This window comes from Macrotis lagotis, chromosome 4 (genome assembly GCF_037893015.1).
Source record: "Macrotis lagotis isolate mMagLag1 chromosome 4, bilby.v1.9.chrom.fasta, whole genome shotgun sequence".
Lineage (NCBI taxonomy): Eukaryota > Metazoa > Chordata > Mammalia > Peramelemorphia > Peramelidae > Macrotis > Macrotis lagotis.
The window spans coordinates 50,775,946-50,782,770 of NC_133661.1; the positions used below are offsets into that span (position 1 = coordinate 50,775,946).

The 6,825-nt window shown below is 43.1% G+C and overlaps 1 pseudogene; it reads right to left on the reverse strand.

Annotated features, from left to right (window-relative positions):
* Positions 1 to 5,683: 5,683 nt before the first annotated feature.
* On the reverse strand, positions 5,684 to 6,043 carry LOC141522653 (small ribosomal subunit protein uS10-like; annotated as a pseudogene).
* Positions 6,044 to 6,825: the final 782 nt, after the last annotated feature.

The window sequence follows — 6,825 nt, forward strand, 5'->3', positions numbered from 1 at the left end:
TATCTGATTTAATTCTCATCACAATCCTGGGTGGTAGGGGCTATTATTATCCCCATTCTATCGTGGTAGAAATGGAGGCAGACAGCTGTGAAATGACTGACTGAGGTCATATAGTGTCTGAGGATGGATATGATCTCTGTGACTCCAGACCTGGGGCTTTGTCCTGCTTGGCCAGGAGGAGCTAAATGAAACCTGAGTGTTGCTGTATGAGGCTAATCCTACCTGTGCCATCTTCCTTTATCTACAGACAGAACCTCTCTTTCCTTTCCTTCTCCCACTTCTCTCCAGCTCCACATAATGGTTGCTGCTAGAGGAAGGGGCAGGGTGGATCTTCATGGTTACTAGCCCCAATCACACAATAAGCATTTGAGACTGAATTTAAACTCTGGTCTTCAGTTTCAGAGCTTGATTCACTTTGCTCCCTCTATCTGGTAAACATAGTGCTGTGCTTTCAAGGGGACTGTTTGGGAGGCGTGAGGGAGAGGAGGAGGCTCGATTTTGTAGAAAGACTCAGACTGGTTTTCATTGCCTTCCAGTCCTATTCCTGGACTTTAGACTTAGAAATGATGTCTCCGTCACTGGTTCATCCCTGGAACTTCTCTAAGCAGCAGGGGCCTCTTTGCCCTGGTATAACCTCCCATACTTGTGGTAGATTCCACCTGGAATATCCTTCTGTAAGTCCTGTCCTTCACACATTGGTGAATTCCTCCTGGAACCTCCATTTTGTGGAGGCTCCTTCCCTCCCTCCCTCCCTTCTTTCCTCCCTTCCCTCCCTCCCTCTCTTCCTTTTCCTTCCTTCCTTCCTTCCTTCCTTCCTGCCTCCTTTCCTTCCTTCCTTCCTTCCTTCCTTCCTTCCTTCCTTCCTTCCTTCCTTCCTTCCTCCTTCCTTCCTTCCTTCCTTCCTTCCTTCCTTCCTTCCTTCCTTCCTTTCCTCCTTCCTTCCTTCCTTCCTGCTTCCTTTCCTCCTTTCTTCCTTTCTTCCTTCCTTCCTTCCTTCCCGCTTCCTTTCCTCCTTCCTTCCTTCCTTCCTTCCCTCCTTCCTTCCTTCCTTCCTTCCTTCCTTCCTGCTTCCTTTCCTCCTTCCTTCCTTCCTTCCTTTCCTCCTTCCTTCCTTCCTTCCTGCTTCCTTTCCTCCTTTCTTCCTTCCTTCCTTCCTTCCTTCCTTCCTTCCTTCCTTCCTTCCTTCCTTCCTTCCTTCCTTCCTTCCTTCCCAACTGTAATTAGCAGCAACATTCCCCTATCTTGGGGATGACAGTGGAGGCATACATACTGTCTATAATCCCAGGCAGCTTTGAATCTGTGAAGCTGGCCCCTCAGAACCTTTGGAGCTATCCTTAGGGAGTAAACTGCAATGATGCCTGAGCAGATTCAGTGATCTAACTATAGACTTTGAATTCATTCTCCTATATCAAGGTGGGGGGAGCCAGCTTCTTGATGGGCTTGGGTTAGACTAGACATAACCTCAGCTGGGCATCTTGAAGACTTGAGCCAACCAGAAAATGGTACCAACCAATTACAAAGTGTGCCTTCCTAGGAAGGCATATCTTGGCTCCTTTGAAATCGGGGTGTGAGTCCTATTTGTCTCTATATCCCCAGCCCTCAGTATGGTGCTTAGAATTATAGCTGGAGCTTAATGAATGTGAATTAAATTGATTGGAAGCCACCATGCCACCATATTTCTGGGGCCACCATGGAAACTGTAAGAATCGGTGCACTGGAGGACTGATACAAAATCTTTTCTCTGTTCTGCCAGGTCCCTATGGTCACTTCAGATATAGAGGGGGCATATCCTTTCTCTGCCCTCCAGGTGAAAAAACTGCTAAGTCTATGGAGTAAAGAAAAAAAAAATTATCTATGTTACTGTTGTAAAGATGACATGCCTCCAGTTTTCTGACTCAATTTAAATTTTTATGGTCTGAATTTCAGTTGCTCAGGAAAGCACCTCTACCATTATGACATCATTCCAATGGAACTAAGTGCCCCTTGTAATTATATTTTGCCTAACACCATGTCTTTATGGAATTAATTAATGCCATTATTAGGAGAGGATTAGAATCTTGGGTTGGGGTGGGCACACATTGGGATTCAATGGAAAGCATATTAAGCAAAGATAATAAACAAGAAATCTACATTAATTGGATAAAAATGAATGTTTGAGAGAAGTTGAAATTAATGGCAAGAGATCCAGTCAAGGAAGAGGATAACTTGATTTGTTGACAATCTCATTTTTCCTGGTCACAGCAAGACAGGGGAAAGGGGAGAAGGGGCAGTTAGGAGAAGAGAGAAAGCCTTTTAGAACCTTCCAAACCTGTTTTTGCTGGTCAAAGACAGATTATGTTATTGCTGAATCATAAATTCCCAGCATTAAAAAGGAGCTTTTTAAAAAATCAGATTTGTAATTTCATTGGGGGTAGAGAGCTTCTAACTGCCAAAGCAGATTGTTACCCGTTCTTTAATCTATATATGCACTCAGAGATTTTCCTTTGAGAAGTTAAATGACTTTCCTAAAATCATGGAGTGAGTCAGAGGTAAGATTTCCTGGCCAGGAGATCACCGTACTGAGCTATGACAAGAGAATGAGACAAGAGCACAGCAAAGGGTAAGGAGGTACCTCCTTTTTTATAATAATGGTAAGGAAGAAATTGTGCAAAGTGCTCTACAAATATTTTATTTGATTCTTACAGTAACCCTGGGATGTAGATGCTATTATTATCTCAATTTTACAGAAGAAGAAACTGAGGAGGATAGAAGTTAAGGGACTTCCCCCAAGGTCATACAATTTAGGGTTGAGACTTAATTTGTACTCAGGTCTTCCTGCCTCTTGCTCTCTGTTCACATCTGACTATCTCATCCATTTTAATGGGAGATGACATCATTTTTGCTGGTCTAAGCTTAGTAAAGATGGACTCGACCCATTTTCCAGGAGATTTACCCATAGAGGAACACATCAAGACACTACCCATGATTACTTTCTCAGGTGTGAAGCTGGAATGGGCTACAAATCCCTTCTCATTTTCTATGAGGAGACTGAGGTGCTAAGAGGTCCAGAGACTTGCTCAAGGTCACACAATTGTACTAGTCATGTAGTAGCTCAGTAACTCAGAGTAAACTTTTAACTTTAGAGGGTTGCCACGTTGGGACTGAGAAACTGTCAGTCAGACAGGCTAATTAACATTTTTAAAGCAAATACTTTAGGCCGCATACAGGGCTTGATCCAATATGGTAGCTCTCCAAAATCACAAATGGATTTGGAATCTGAGGAACAGTAATGGAATCTCAGTTTGCTCTTTGTGGGACTTTGAGCAATCTACTGAATTCCCTTGGTCTCAGTTTCTCCACCTATAAAATAAAGAAGTGGGGTTAGATGGACTCTGAGGACCCTTGTAGCTGTAAATCTACGATCCTGGCTGGCCTTAGAATTACAGAGTTGAAGGAATCTGCTTCAGCGATCACTCATGGACTCCTGCTTACACATCCATGAACAGGAGGAGGATGTCTTCCTGTGGCACTACCCCTGGGATTCTTGGAGCACAGCAGTCCCAGGTATCCGAAGCAGATGGGGCCAGCTGTGGAGGACACTACATCTGCTTGCACTCGGCTAATGACCCTGAGCTCAGTGAGTGGGCTCCTTCCTCTTTCCCTCTCTTCTTTCCTTCTCTCTTACAAACACAGCCTCAGGGAAACACAACTAGTCTTTGAGGATCAGGAAGGGGAATAGAGAAACATCCACTATATAGGAATCTGCACCTTGGGTGTTGTGGGAGAGAAGGAAGAAGAGAGGTGTGAGAGAGAAACCTGCCAAGGAGCTAGTGAATTCCCTCCCCCACCTACCCCATGCTACCCTGAAAGAACCTGGCCTGGATAGAACTGATGCATAGACGGGAGGAACTTCAAAGGCTCTCTTTGCCTTCCAACCTCTCACTGGTCATGGCACAGGATGGGCAATACAGTCTCTCTTCCCACCCCTGGGGGCACCACTGTATTCCTTAGAGTCATTTTCTATTACTTGACCCTTGAGGACTAGCTGAGCTGAGGCCTTAAATGAACCACTACTGCCTTCTTTTCTTTCTTTTATTTAAAATAAATTTTATTGCTATCTTTTGTTTTTATATCAGCAGCATCTCCTAATATATCCCTCAAAGAGAGGAATAAAATAAAGAGGGGAAAAAGTCTGTTCAACAAAATGAATAGAGTGGAATTGTCTGACTAGTAAAATATTGTTTTGTACTTATAGTTCTCCATCTCTGCCAAGAAGGAAGGAAGAAGATGTCTTCTTATGTCTCTTCTTTGGGGTTGGACTTGGTCTTTATTATTTCACAGTATAGTAGTCAGCTTTGAATGTTTTCTCACTCCCAGCTGGAGTCTCTGAAATCCTCTACCTCTCTTTCAAATACTGCCCAACCCTGAAGAAATTTCTGCTCTGAGGTCAGATCTCATAACATTTTGCAAGGGACTCCAGTCATGCTATTTTCATTCTGGGCTCAGTCCAGTCTTATAATTCTCCACCTCTTCATTAGCTGCCTTGTCTATATGAGTCCTATTTCTTCCACCCCTTTTCAGGTCACCTATTAGAATGTAATCTCCCTGAAGATAGGCTATTACTCTAAATCATATATGCTTGGTCTGAAATACTTCATAAATATTCTGTCTGTATCTCCCTATCTCTTTCTTTCTTTGTTCCTTTCATTTCCCTTGTTGTAGTCATTATGTGCATTATTTTCCTGGCTCTGCTTACTTGATATTGTTTTGGGTTTTTTTTTAGGTTTTTGCAAGGCAGATGGGGTTAAGTGGCTTGCCCAAGGCCACACAGCTAGGTAATTATTAAGTGTCTGAGACCGGATTTGAACCCAGGTTCTCCTGACTCCAGGACTGGTGCTTTATCCACTACGCCACCTAGCCACCCCTGCTTACTTGATATTGCATCATCTCCTGTACCTTCCCCTCCTCCCTTCATCATTCTTTCCAGTCTCCTTAACAGTCCATCATATTCATTCCCTACAGCTTCTCAGTCATTCCCTGACTGATGGACATTACCCTCTTTTCATAAGCTCCTTCCAGTGGGCTTCTCTGAGACTCACTAGGCTAGGAAGAGCAGAGGAACTAAAGAAAATTGGAGAAATTATTCCTTTATTCAGGCATCTCCAGGTCCTCTCCCCAGTGGTCCCTCTTAAACTCTAGACGCTCTGCCCTTCTCCTGGCTCTAGGTAATGGAGAAACAGAGATTGGGAATTGAAGGAGCAGAGTTTAAATCCCAGCTCTGATGCTTGCTAACTTTGTGATCTTCCACATTTCAGTCCCTTCTCTAGTTTTTAGAATTCTGTCCTTCCTCATTCCCACATTATGGAATCCATTGCTTCCATGAATGTTCAGCTCAAGCATCATCTGCAGGAAACCTTGTCTGGTACCTTCAGTGCTAGTCTCTTCCTCCCAGGTTCAAAGGGCCTTGCTTATATTTTTTCATTTGCTTGGCCCTCCATATATTGTTTCCTTTTTTAAAAAGTTGCAATCAATATGTGTTTATTTTTTATTTTTTAGGATTTTGCAAGGCAAACGGGGTTAAGTGGCTTTCCCAAGGCCACACAGCTAGGTAATTATTAAGTGTCTGAGACTGGATTTGAACTCAAGTATTCCTGACTCCAGGGCTGGTGCTCTATTCACTGCACCAGCTAGCTGCCCCCTGCAATCAATTTATAAAGAGATCATTTATTAGAAAGATATATGCAATGGTGACTTCAACTGATACACCTGGTTCAATGTTGATTGAAGTGATCTGCTTAACAATTTCAATCAATAAAGCATTTGTGGATTCTCTTCTGGAACCAATCCCAGGTCTTTGAACTTTACCATAAGGAGTTTTTCTAGTTGTGATTTGAAGTGTTTTAGTGGGCATTCAAATAGGTCCCTTCAACTGTCAGTTCTTTTCTTTGTCTCCTCTAATTAGACCATCACAAACTTTCTTGAGGGATTTCATATTGGGATTGGTAAGGGTGATTTGGCCTCCTTGGGCCTGCCTAAATGTCTTTCCAGAGTCTTTGAATGCCATGACAGTGAAGTGGCTTACTGACTGACATTCCTCAATGAGAATGGGCAGTGGTGAATCAGGAGGAGAGGTTGACATTGCGTTTTGTGTACTTGCAGCAATGATACCTTCACCAAAAAGTGTGTTGTTTCTTTCTAGTAAAATGTCAGCTGTTTGGAGGCAGAGATTATTTAATACATGTTGGTTGAGTGAATAAATGAGTGAATGAATGAATCTATAAGCCAAAAGGGTTGGATTTGATGATTTTTTTTTTGCAAGATCTCTTTGAGTGATAAACCAATGGTCTGAGCCAGGGGAAATGGAAGGGCAGCTGAATTTCACAAAACTCAGAGATACAGGCCCCATTGGCTTTGAGACGGTCCTGTAGGATGTACCTGGGACTTCAATGGCTCAGGAAAGAATGAATCCTGACTGAACTGTGAGCCAGGTTCAGGTGAACTTTGAACTTTTTCTTCTTAGAGTTCACCTCTGGCACTCCATCACATGGGGCCTGTCATTCTGCTGACCTTGATTCCCACAAACTTGCTCTCTAGGGCTCTATTCAGGACTTTCAACCAGTGAAGATTTAGTAAGTAACTACTATGTACTTTGGCACCATGAAAGTGGTTGAAGCCAGCACTGTGGGGTGCTTAGAGCCTTTTCAGACATTGAAGACTCAGCGGTCATCTACTGCATCTTGGACCACCAGCAGTCATTATGACTTTTGTCTTGTCAGTGGACTTTGATGATTCTGGAAGAGAGAGTTAGGTTGATGATTCTGTAATTCTGCCTCACTTAAATCTAAT